Source organism: Mesocricetus auratus, unplaced genomic scaffold, assembly GCF_017639785.1.
Source record: "Mesocricetus auratus isolate SY011 unplaced genomic scaffold, BCM_Maur_2.0 Super-Scaffold_100027, whole genome shotgun sequence".
In the NCBI taxonomy this organism is placed as follows: domain Eukaryota; kingdom Metazoa; phylum Chordata; class Mammalia; order Rodentia; family Cricetidae; genus Mesocricetus; species Mesocricetus auratus.
The window spans coordinates 1528267-1541411 of record NW_024429208.1 but is presented as its reverse complement, the minus strand read 5'-3'; the positions used below and the strand labels follow the sequence as shown (position 1 = coordinate 1541411).

At 51.7% G+C, this 13145-nt stretch overlaps 1 long non-coding RNA gene across 1 annotated transcript; it reads left to right on the top strand.

Moving 5' to 3' along the window:
• Positions 1–6148: 6148 nt before the first annotated feature.
• LOC121134300 lies at positions 6149–12940 on the top strand. Its single transcript, XR_005871371.1, has 3 exons — positions 6149–6588; positions 10090–10208; positions 11546–12940. It is a non-coding gene; the product is annotated as an uncharacterized LOC121134300 (long non-coding RNA).
• Positions 12941–13145: the final 205 nt, after the last annotated feature.

The following is a 13145-nucleotide window of genomic DNA, read 5'->3' as shown; positions in this document are numbered from 1 at the left end:
CCCCGTGGACTTTCTATTTTTTTTTTCGAGACAGGGTTTCTTTGTGGCTTTGGAGGCTGTCCTGGAACTCGCTCTCGCAGACCAGGCTGGTTTGGAACTCAGAGATCCGCCTGCCTCTGCCTCCCGAGAGCTGGGATTAAACGCGTGTGCCACCAACGCCCGGCTCCCGTGGACTTTTTAACGGTGCGCATTTTTTTTAACTTCTCAAGATTTCTAATACAGCCCAGGGGGGCTGGAGGGATGGCTCAGTGGTTTAGAGCACTTGTTACTACTGCAGGGGGACCTGAGCTCAATTCCCAATACCCACGTGGAGGCTCACAACCGTCTGTAACTCAGGTTCCATGGGATCCAACACTCCCTTCCGCTGCCGGTGGGCGCCTGGCACACACACACACACACATACATACACACACACACACACACACACACACACATACATATACACACACACACACATACATATACACACACACACACACACATACATATACACACACACACACACACACAGTGCACACATGTACGTGCAGGCCGAACGTGCACACGTAAAACAAGCACATCCAAAATAATTTAGTGTCGTCTGTGTTGGGAGTCTGGTCTGTTTCAGTCTCTTCGCTGCCACACCGGGAGGTGGGACCGTTGTATCTTCTCTGCCTTCTCGTCCGCATGTAATGACCCAGGCATAAGTGAACGTGCTATGGAATGCTGAACTTCAAGCTGTGCTTGCTTTCATTCATTCATTTTTCCTTCCTTCCTCCCTCCCTGCCTCCCTCCCTCCCTTCCTTTGACAGGATGCCATTAAGTAGGTGCTGGCTGACTTGGAACTCCCTACGTAGACAGGCTGGCCTGAACTCATAGGCACCCACCTCTTTCTGGCTCCTGAGTACTGGGATTAAAGGTGTTGTTTTATTTTTATTTATTTATTTATTGTCCCATAGATCTTACCCTGCCCCACTGACTGGCTTCCTGTTATGACAGGCTGAACCCCTGACTCCTCTGTATGACATCCCTAGCCCTGTGCTAACCCTGGGGCTTTCCCTGTGCGATGCTATCTAGTCCCATGAGCCTTCCAACCCCTTTTTGGCCATGCCCTGACTTGCAGCCGCAGCCTGCCCAGCGCTTCTTATGCTCTTGTCTGTGCCCCATATTTCTTCGACTGTATGAGCAGTCCCGCCTCGCCTGGGCCGAGTTCCCCGTGCCCCTGTGGGGCAAGACAATTGAAGAGACTTGATCACAGCCTACAAGTCCCCTGTCTACAAACTTGTCCCCCCCCACCCCCACCTACAGTGACCTCAGGTCATCCTCGCACCCCCCTGCCCAGCCTACCCCATCTCCTCAGCTTCTAGGGACCTTCTTAGGTGCCAAGCAGGTACTTGGTACATTCAGTGCAAGAGAAATCGGGTGGAGGCCTTAAGTTAGAGGCTGAGGGGCTGGAATGACTGGAGAGAGGATAGCCAAGTGACCAATCACTGCTTCAGGGTATCGTCTTAAGAAATCCATTACAGGTCTGGAGAGATGGCTCATAGGTTAAGAGTACCGGCTGCTCTTCCAGAGGTCCTGAGTTCAATTCCCAGCAACCACATGGTGGCTCACAACCATGTGTAATGAGATCTGGTGCCCCCTTCTGGCCTGCAGGCAGAACACTGTATATATAATAAATAAAATAAATCTTTAACAAAAAAGAGAAATCCATTACATCGTTCTTATTTTAATAGAAGTAAAGTTTATTATAATATACAGATCTTAGCTGGGCGTTGGTGGTGCATGCCTTTAATCCCAGCACTCTGGAGGCAGAGGCAGGTGAATCTCTGTGAGTTCGAGGTCAGCCTGGCCTACAGAGCTAGTTCCAGGACAGCCTCCAAAGCTACACAGGGAAACCCTGTCTCGAAAAACCAAAATATATATATATACACAGATCTTAAGCATTCCGTTAGATTGAGTCTGTTTTCATTTTATGTGTGTGCATGCTTTACCTGCGTGTAAGTGGACCACGTGCATGCATTGTCTGTGGAGGCCAGGAGAGGGTATCATGGCCCCTGGAATTGAAGCAACAGATGGTTGTGAGCAGCCACTTGGGTGCTGGGAGTCAAACCTGGGTTCTCTGCAAGAGTAGCAAGTATTCTTTGGTTTTTTTTTTTTGTTTTGTTTTGTTTTTTTTGAGACAGGGTTTCTTTGTGGCTTTGGAGGCTGTCCTGGAACTAGGTCTTGTAGACCAGGGTAGTTTCGAACTCACAGAGATCCTGCCTGCCTCTACCTCCAAGTGCTGGGATTAAAGGCATGCACCACCAATGCCCGGCTGAGCAGCAAGTATTCCTCACCATTGAGCCATCTCTCTAGCCCACTTTTGGTAAATTTTCAGGTGTGTCACTAAGAGCCCAGCCGACACACAAAGTAGCCATTACCCAGAAGGCTACTTTTTCTTTTTTCTTTTTTGAGACAGGGTTTCTTTGTATTGTTTTAGAGGCTGTCCTGGAACTCGCTCTGTAGACCAGGCTGGTCTGGAACTCACAGAGATCCACCTGCCTCCGCCTCCAGAGTGCTGGGACTAGAGGTGTGGGCCACCATGTCCATCTTAATTTGTTTTTTCCTTCCTCCCTCCCTTCCTTCAGTGCTAAAGATTAAATATGCATGCTAGGCAAGCATTCTATCAGAGCTTTTAACCTCTGAGTCACCTCTCCAGCCACTCCTCCTTACTTTTATTTTGAGACAGGGCCTCTCAGTGGACTGGAAGCTCATCAGTTGTTTACATTGTCAGGACAGCAAACCCCAGAGACCCATCTCTCTCCATCTCCCCCAGCACAGACGCATGCCACGCCCAGCTTTCTTTAATATAGGAGTTTTGAATGCAGGTCCTCAGGCTTGCAACAAGTGTTTCACTCACAAGCCACCTCCCCAGTCATTAAATTTACGTTTAGTTTTGAGACAGGGTCTTGGTAAGTTGCCTAGGCTGTTCTGAAACTTTCTATCCTCCTGCCTCTCACCCTTTCAGTAGCTGGGGTTAAAGGTCCGTGTGTGTAACCCATCCTGGCTTCTGTTCCTGGTCACATTGTATCCTGACAATGCAGCTGCTATTCTGTTAAGGCTACTGTGGACTGTGTCTAGAGACTCAGCTTGGGTCCTAAGATTCTGGTCAAGGTCCAGGCCGAGAGAACCCCAGAGGCTGAAGAGATTTGGCAGTGTTAAACTGAGGAGGCAGGTGTGTGGGCAAGCCAGCCGCCCCAGGAGGCCCTCAGCAAGAGCGTAGTCCCAGCCCCTGGATAGATGTCACGGTGCCCTTGTCTGGGGCTAGCTTTCTCAGGGGTTGCTAAACACCAGGTCCTGGAGCGAAGGCCAGTCCTGAAGGAGCCGTTCTCTCTGCGGGATGCTGCTGGTTAGAGAAAGGTGTTGGTAACGACCGGCCATCTTCCCTGTGGAGCTCTCACACCTGGAACTGCCTGCTGAGCCCAGGGAGAATCTGGTCTTGACTGGGGCAATCCCATCAGCCAGCCACACGATGCAACCCTCTCCTCCCCTCTCTGGTCTGCCTTACCTAGACCTCCTGGTTAGCCCTAGCTCTCAACTTGACAACCTGAGAAGAAAACCTCACTCGAGGAATTGCCTAGCGCAGGTTAGCCTGTGGGCACAGCTGTCTTGAAAGTTGATTTACGCAGAATCCCACTGTGGGTACTTGGGGTGTGGGTGTGAGCGTGTAGTCCTGGCTGTGTAGGAAAAGCCGCCTAAGCCGGAGCGAGTGAATGGAGGGGAGCCAGCAAGGAGTATTCCTCATGGCTCCTGCATCCAGGTTCCTGTCCTGACATCCCTCAGTGATGGATTATGATCTGGAAATGTAACCCAAATGAACCCTTTCCCCCCAAAAGGTGCTTCCAGTAAGAATTTTATCACAGCAACAGAGGACAAACGGGGTATGGTGCCTAATCTCCAGTGACGGGTAAACATCCGGTTAGGCTCCTGTGTGTATTGGGTTAATTTGTTTTTTATTTAATCATACAGTCATAGCTGTAGACGTTCCTTTTTTTTTTTTCTAGTGGGAAGCCACGAAGGAGGGAGGCTCCTTGGCTGCAGGGGAGACGGGGGTGGGGGTGGGGTGGGGGGTGGGAGTGGGGGTGGGGGAGCTGCCCCTCTGGGGCTGGGTCCTCCAGGTCCGTTCCCTCCCCCCACCTGCTGAGGATGGTGAGCTTAAACTTCCCCTTCTGGGACACTCAGACACAGCGCCTCCCAATCAGCTCCTCGGCTGCTGGGGGACTCTGGTCCCTGTAACCAGTTCCAGTAACCCTTGGCCCCTGATAGCCTTGAGGGTGTAGCCCATGACTGGGACCGTGGGGGTGGTTCAGGTTTGTGGGGAGGAGGTTTCTCAGGCAACGGCAGCCTCTCAGGGGCTGCAGTCCTTGACAGGCATGTCCCTGCTTCTACCTCTCTCCATCCCCCGCCCCTCCCTGCACCCTGAGCCCCACAGGAGCTCACCTTATTTCTTCTGCTCAAACTATCGTCTAGATAGTACTGGGCTTTCCCAACCCTCTCTCTTGCTAGTTCTAGCCCATCATTTCTGTGGAACTAATTCTCACTCCTTCCTCTTGTTACCCCCACCAAGAGGCTCACTTGCCTGCACTCCTGGTTAGAAAAAGGGTTCCCATTCTGTAGGTACTCATAAGAGAGGCTGCCAGCCCGGTAGCAAGAATCATAGCCATGGCCACCGAGGCCATCGCTATTAGGGCAACCTCCCGTGGTCTCTGCGGGCCCCTTGGGCTTCCTTGCTTCCTACATATGTACGTACATACAGGGAACCCACTAACACAGATAAGATAAATCTTCCAACCCAGCCAGAGTCAACAAACCTGCTCAGCTTGCTCATGGGTTAGCTGCTTTTCTGAGTGGCAGGCTCCTCATTGCCTAGTGGCTGGCTGGTCTTGGGCATCGCAGGACGGCTCTGAGGACTCAGTGGTTGTGAATACCGATTCCCAGGTCAGAGCTTGGCACACAGAAGTCTTTCGGAATGAAGACATAACAAGGAGCTTTAAAGGCTCACTTCGTCAAGGCTCTGTATGTCTTCCTGAGCATTAATTTCTGGAGTTTCTTCTTGGTTACTGGTATCTGAATGTGTCCCCCTGAATTTGAAGGTTGGCCCCATTTTCCACCTCTGTGTTTTCAAACCTGGTTCTGATGCTGGCCCGCCTGTCTTCCATGGGTTAGAAACTGTGGTGACACCCGGATGATCCAGACACTTTAACCATTGTGGAAAGCATGTTTCAAAGTCAATTTTACAGGAGCTGGAGAGATGGCTCAGTGGTAAGAGCACTGCTGCTCTTCCAAAGGGTCCAAAGTTCTATTCCCAGCAACCACATGGTGGCTCACAACCATCTGTAGTGAGATCTGGTGCCCTCTTCTGGCCTGCAGGGATACATGCAGACAGAACACTGCTATAATTTTTTTTTTTTGAGACAGGGTTTCTCTGTATTGTTTTGGAGGCTGTCCTGGCACTCGCTCTGGTAGACCAGGCTGGTCTCCAACTGACAGAGATCTGCCTGCCTCTGCCTCCTGAGTGCTGGCATTAAAGGCATGCACCACTACTGCCCGGCAAATAAATCTTTAAAAAGAGTCGATTTTACCATATAAGGTCAATCCTTACACTTGTATGAATTAGCATGTGAGCATTTTGAGGACCATTCTTCTGTCCACTGAGACCTTATTTTTTTAAAATTTTTGCATCCCAATCAAAATTTCCCTCTCTCCCCTCTCGTCCGTACCCTATCCACTCCTCTTTCTCCACCATTTCTTCTCAGGTATAGGCAGGCCTCCCATGGATATCAGCAAGCCGTAAGACCCATTTCTTTTTTAAAAATTCCTAGACTTGTCTATTTTTTTTTTTTTTTGGTTTTTACGAGACAGGGTTTCTCTGTATTGTTTTGGAGGCTGTCGGTCCAGCCCGGCCTCAAACTCACAGAGATCCGTCTGCCTCTGCCTCCCGAGTGCTGGGATTAAAGGCGTGCGCCACCACCGCCCGGCTAGACTTGTCTATTTTATGTGTATGAGTGTTTCACCAATGTGTATGTATGTGCACCGTGTGTGTGCCTACAGATGGCTGTGAAGGTTTTCTTCTTATAAGATTTATTTTATGCATATGAGTGCTTTGTCTGCATGTGTGTATGTTCACATACCACATATGTGCCTGGTGCCCTTGGAGGTCAGAAGAGGACATTGGATCCCTGAAACTGGAGTTACACATGGCTTTGATCCACCAAGTGGGCGCTGGGAATCGAACCCCAAGCAGTCGGTGCTCTTAACCACTGAGCCATCTCTCCAGCCCCCTTATTTTTCTTTTAAGAGTCTCACTACATGGTCCTGTGGCTGTCAGAACTCTCTGTATAGACCGGGCTGGCTTTGAGCTCACAGAGCTCTGCCCAGCCTCTGCCTCTCAAGCGCTGAGGTCAACGGCATGCACCCCTGCCTGGCTGTGTTGGAGTTGATCTGTCTCGTCTGACTGACTCCAGCGTGTCCTGCTAGAAGGGCCAATCGAAGCTTCCTTCATCAAGGCTTCAGAAGGGAGAGCACGGACCACACATCTTTGACGAGGTCCGGGCAGCTCTTTGTCAGGTAAGTGGTGAGACATCTGGCTTTCTTCGTAGCAGTGGGGAGGTTTGGGGGTGTAGCTCAGGGGTAGAGTTCTTGTCTAGTATGGACAAAAATCTCCAGGTTCCATCCCCCCCAGCATTTGAATCGCTGTAAATGGAGTTCTTGGACAGGCTTTATTTTTACAAGCAAGATATCACCACAAATCACTCCTTTGCTGATTTCAGGGGCATGGTTGGGTTGTTGGGACACATGGCCTCACAGTTGGGCTCGTCCCCCAAGGGAGCCTCAGCATGGCCAGGCCTGCACTTAAGAGTCCTGGGCCAGCCGGGTGTTGGTGGCGCACACCTTTAATCCCAACACTCCGGAGGCAGAGGCAGTCGGATCTCTGTGAGTTCGAGGCCAGCCTGGTCTACAGAGCGAGTTCCAGGACAGCCTCCAAAGACACAGAGAAACCCTGTCTGGGGGGCGGGGGAAGAGTCCTTGGCCACAGTGACTGAATCACAGTGCTCTTGGGGACCAGAAACATAAATCAACTTCTAAAATCTCACCTGGGGGCCGTGAGTGGTTAAGACCCTGTGTCCTGTTTGCAGGGGGACACAGGGAGCTCACAGCTGTCTGTAACTCCAAGTTCTGGGGGATCCAATACGCTTTTTTGGCTTCTCCCGGCACCACACACACACAGAGTCCACATACACACAAGCAGGCAAAACACTTTTTTTGTTTGCTTGTTTTTCAAGACAGGATTTCTCTGTATTGTTTTGGAGGCTGTCCTGGAACTCACAGAGATCCACCTGCCTTTGCCTCCTGAGTGCTGGGATTAAAGGTGTGTGCCACCAGTGCCCAGCTGCAAAACACAATTGTAAACATACTTAAAACATGAGTTTTTCATGTGAGGGAAGCTGGGTGTTGAGAGGGTGTTGCTGTGTGACTGACATGTGCCCCTGGTGTCCTCAAGGGTGGAGGAGGTGGGTGTTTACTGAGTCCAGCTTTGGGGTCCTGTAAAGCAGGCAGATGTATTCTTCCGGAAGGGGGGAGACTCAGAATCCCCCATTCCCCTGGGTGTGTCTTTCATGACGGCTTCTCAGCATTGGCCGTGGTTCTCACCACCTGGAGCCCTGATTTTTCAGGCTTCTCCAACTGCAGTGAGCTTTGATGCCAGCCACACAAGTCACGGGTGTAGGAAAAGGCACACTTGAGTTTGCTGTCATTGATCTGGCTTAGTTCTTGGATCCATTGGTGGTGGCAGAGAGGGGCGTCGTCGTGTGTGGGAATTCATATCCAAATTTGCTAAGTACAGAAGCTTCCGTTCCTCTTTAGGAGTGGCTGTTGTGTGACTCCATTTCTGCAGAGGGCAAGTTGGGGGTGTGGGGGAGTCAACCAGTGATGATTAAGTGAAATAGTGGCTACTTCAGGGTGGTAAGAATGAGGAGGGGCAGGGAGGGGCAGGGAGGGGCAGGGAGGAGCCTCCTGGGGAGAAGGTGACAAATCACTCTGCTAAGTGCCTGAGTTAAAACCCAGTCACTTAGAGCAGGGCTAAGGAGGCCCTGGAATTGTCATGTGTTGGAAGCCAGCCAGAGTGACACAGTAAGACCTTGTCTCAAAAACAAATCAAACTAACCCAGTCACTGGAGACAGAACCTTGAAAGAAGTCTGTCCTTCTCTCCCTGGCCCTGGCAGACCCAGAGCAACAGGGTCAGTTTGGGTTTTTCGAGACAGGGTTTCTCTGTGTAGTCCTGGCTTTCCTGGAACTCTCTCTGTAGACCAGGCTGGCCTCCAACTCACAGAGATCCGTCTGCCTCTGCCTCATAAGTGCTGGGATTAAAGGTGTGCGCTGCCGCTGCCACCACCAACGCCCGGCCAAATAAGCTTCTATTTATAAGTAGATCATCTCGCATTTTGTTATTACCAAGGCAGAACATTGGCTAACAAACTCCTCCATCAGTGGATAGATGGCTTTGCTTGCTCCCACCCTGTCCTGGATTTAAAAAAAAAAAAATTCTGGAATTGTCACTGTTAGAATGTACCCAGACTATAACACCACCATTGACGCTGAGGAGACCCAGCCATGTGAGTCTGAAAAGCAGTGCCATCGGAAGAGACAGGTCAGCATCCAATGACTCTGGAGCGGTTTGACCTGGGGAAGCTCTCAAGTCAGACTCTCCTTGGAGAGTCAATGGCTGCAAAGGAAGACACTTGCAGGGGCTTAAGGGCTTGCATTTGTTTTTCAGTGAGAGGTCGGATTTGGATGAACAAAAGAGGCCACAGCTGCTCCTCAATATGGTTGAGGAGAGGGTTTATTGCAGATACGAGGGAGAGGAAGAGCCAGAGCCAGAGGCATCCCGGGACATGAGGGTGGGGGTGGGGGTGGGGGTGGGGGTGGGGTGGGGCCGCGTGTGGAGAGGAAGCCAAGACAGAGAAGAGAAAAGGGAACAAGCGGACCAAGAGGCCAGGAGCCACTTGGGAGACAAAGGAACCAGGCAGCTAAAATGGCTGGGTTGTATAGGGACCAGAAGCTGGGGGGGAAGGGAAGTCCAGCCCCTGAGAGGGAGGGGTTTAGTGTAGGGGCGGGGTGGGAAGTGCTGGGAGGAGCCGCAGGTGCTGAGTGAGACTTGTCCTCGGTTTCTCTGAGACCTGACAGGTTTTCCACAGCACAAGGAATTTAGGGGCTAAGACTTTATCAGCATGAGGAGTTTGAGGACCAAGCATGTGGACTTGTATGTTTAGAGTGATTACCCTTGGAGCCAGGTGACTACCGTCTGGGGATCCAGCTGTGTCTCTGTGCAGAATACTTATCCCATCCTGGCTTTGTTTTTTGTTTTTTGTTTTTTTTTTTTTCTCGAGACAGGGTTTCTCTGTATTGTTTTGGAGGCTGTCCTGGAACTCACTCTGTAGACCAGGCTGGTCTCAAACTCACAGAGATCCTCCTGCCTCTGCCTCCAGAGTGCTGAGATTAAAGGTGTGCGCCACCAATACCCAGCCCCATTCGGGCTTCTTGAGGCTTAAGGAGAGTCACAAGACCCACTCATGGGTGTCAGCAGCTCCCTGCTTCCTGTTGTATGAAATTCTGCCTTAATTGCTGGTGGCCTTGGGGAGGAGCTAGCGTATATAAAGGCCAGGGAACACAGTGGAGAGAGAGTTCTATGTAACTATGGGGGGGCCTTCATCCCTGTTGGGTGAAGCCTGTCCATGTATGGAGCACATGGAGACCGGAGGGCTCCCTGAGTGAACGTGCATTGTTGACTTGGGCAGTCATGTCAAGGACTCCATAACCTCAGACTCATGGGAAAATGGCGAAGCCTTCCCCGCTAGGGTGAGTTTCAGAGGGACGACAAATCCTTCTCGGGTCTGGGTATTGATAGTGTGCACAGAAAAAGTCCGCCATAGCTTTCCCTCGGCTCCTACCAAGACTAGCTAAGCAGGTCTCCTTGATAAACCCACCTCCTTGTTGAACTGTGCGCAATAACCCCGCCTCTCTGTTCAACGCCATATAATGAATAAGTTTGTCTTTCTGGGGTGCTACAGCTTCATCGGAGAGCCCGGCCCGGCCCATGCGTGTTCTGGGTGTCTCTGTCTTTTCTTCGTTCTCCTGCCGCCCTAATCACGTCCACCCCCGAAGCCCCGCTGGATGTGACCAACGAGAAGTGAGTGCCCCCAGCCCTGTAAGCAACCCCTTATCTCCGCTCTATAGGGAAGCCGAATAAACTCATTGGCTCCCCAGAGTAAAACTCTGGTAGAACTGTGCCTCAGTTTGTCACTGGGACCCCAGGAGAAGGGGTGGAGACTGTTTGCGTCTTCCTCCTGGGAAGGAATTTTAGCAACAAGACACAAAGACCCAGCAAAGCTTTGAAACCGACCTTTCCGTGGTTTAAGCTACTTATCTCATTTAGCAAATTCCTTATTTCCTGATTCTCACTGTCGCATCAGCTTTTCACGATGGCTCAGTAAGTCTGCTGTTGTTTCTGATTTTAGCCTAGTCCCGGCCCCAGCACGGCTTCTCCTCATCCAGACAGGAAGGCTGTTTCCACAGTTCAGTGGAGGCCTCCAAGGTGCCTTCCCACAGGGCACAGGGTTTGCAACTGGAGATCAGTCACTTAGCATAGGCAAGGCTCTGTCTGTCTTCAGTCGTCAGCATCGGGGATGGCTGCTCTTGCAGAGGACCCAGGCTCGACTCTTAGCACCCACAGGGTGGCGCACAACCATCTGTAAGCCCACTTCAAGGAAATCGGGCGCCCTCTGCTGGCCTCAGCCAGCACTGCACGCACATGGTGCACATACACCCATGGGCAAAACCCCTCCACACAGAATACGAATAAATAGAAATGAGATTGTTCGTTAATTCAGCCTGGTTGCTCTAAGCCTGCATCCTGTCTTCACAAGCTCCCCCCCCCCAAGCAGTGGTGGTACCCATCCCTCAGACTCAGCGAGCTCCCATGAGGCTCCTTAGGCTCCGTTGACTGTGCCCTTGAATAATAGCAGTCTCAGTAGTAGTTGTTTTTTATCTTTGGTGGATACAGTCTCAAAATTTTTTTTGAAAAACTGTATCCGATATATTTAGCATCTGCCACAAATTTAATAATCTCAAGTAATCTACTGAAATAATAGCTTTATTACCCTCTAGAGTGTTTTCGCTTCAGTTGGGTAGGCTTGGTGGGCTTGGACATTGTCGGGATAGAAAAGTAGAGCACCTGCCATGGACCCTTCCCCTGAGCCCCTCCCCCATCGCGATCATCAACTCCATTTCCCTGCAGCTCCAGGTGTGGGGGTTTGGGTGAGGATGGCCCCCTTAGGCTCACGTGTTTAATATTTGGTCTCCAGTTGGTAGAACTGTTTGGGAAGGATTGGGAGGCGTGGCCTTGCCAGAGGGAGGTGTGGCCTTGCCAGAGGGAGGCGTGGCCTTGCCAGAGGGAGGTGTGTCACTGGGAATGAGCTTTAATGTTTCAAAAGTGCATGTCATTCCCAGTGTTCTCCTGTCTCTTAGCTGTGTCTCACGATGCGGGAGCTCAGCCACTGCTCCAACAACAAGCCTGCTTGCTGTCATGCTCCCCGCCATGCCTCCAGCCACGGACTCTAGCCTTCTGAAAGTCTAAGCCCCTAACGGATGCTTCTATAAGTTGCCTTGGCCATGGTGTCTAGTCACAGCAACAGAGAAATAACTAAAACAGCAGCGTAGTGGACCCCGCTTGGGGCAGGAAGACTAAGGGATCTCGCGCGAGGCCTCCGGATTTTGCTGCGGAGACTGTGAAGGCTGCTCCCTCGTACAACTGGACAGCTCCCACCCAGAGCTCTGGACCCCCACCCACGCACACGGGTTCTCTCTTCAGACGCGTAGGGCGTGTTTATTTCTTTGCGAAATGACCAACGCACTATCCTCCTCCCCATGTCGGGTAAAGACCGGAGAAGGAAAGAACATGTCTTTCTCAAGGATGTCAGGGACCCAAACAATGCTGGGAAGGGACTCCCGGGGGTGCAGAAGATGAAGCAGCTCAGATCTCCTCTGAAGGATGCAGTCCTGGGCTTCGCGGGAGGCACTTGTTATATCTCGTTCATCTCCATGACCCCGGACACGACTGGTCTCCTCCAGGACCAGGTAGGGCTCCTCGGAGGTGTATGGGATTCTCCAGGACAAAGGTCAGAGTTGTGGGGGTTGTAGAGGGTTATGTCAGCACCGTTTCTCAGAGACAGGTATCTCCTCTAGGAAAAGAGCCCATAGTATAAGAACCACGTCTCCCTCTTCCAGGCATTAACCACGAACAACTCTGCAACCATCCCCTGCTCCCCAAAGCTCTGCCCTCATGCTCCAACCATCTCCTCCCCCCCTAGGATCCCCCTCCAGTCCTCATCCATTCCTCTTCACACTCTTTGCTCGGACTCCACCGTTTCCTCAGGATGGGGATACACCCTTCAGATTGTAACCCGGTGTTTCTGCTTGTAACTCTCCCCATCTCTGTTTCCTCCCTATCTGCTTCTGGCTTGGAGGCCTCTGCAATCCACCACCCCCTCCTTTCCCTAATAACCTCGTTATGTATCAGGCACTCACCACGAAAAAGACGACCCCAGCAAGGAGGGCCGTGGCCATGACAACAGAGGCCAGGGTGATGAGGAAGATTTCCCAAGGCTTCAGGGACCCGCGGAGCTTCCCTTCGTTGACTGGAGTTCCAGTTGTATTGGTGACGTTGGCGGTGGTGTATATTCTAGTAGGAACTGCCAGGCTAGAGCTGCTGTGGCTGGCTGTCCAGCCAGACTCGGAGGCTGTGCTGGTCCCGGCTGTGATTGAGGTTGGTGTAGACATGGAGGCTGTGCTGGTCCCGGCTGTGTCTGAGGTTGGTGTGGAGTCAGAGGCTGTGCTGGTCCCGGCTGTGTCTGAGGTTGGTGTGGAGTCAGAGGCTGTGTTTGTCCCGGCTGTGTCTGAGGTTGGTGTAGACATGGAGGCTGTGCTGGTCCCGGCTGTGTCTGAGGTTGGTGTAGACACGGAGGCTGTGTTTGTCCCGGCTGTGTCTGAGGTTGGTGTAGACACAGAGGCTGTGCTGGTCCCGGCTGTGTCTGAGGTTGGTGTAGACACAGAGGCTGTGTTTGTCCCG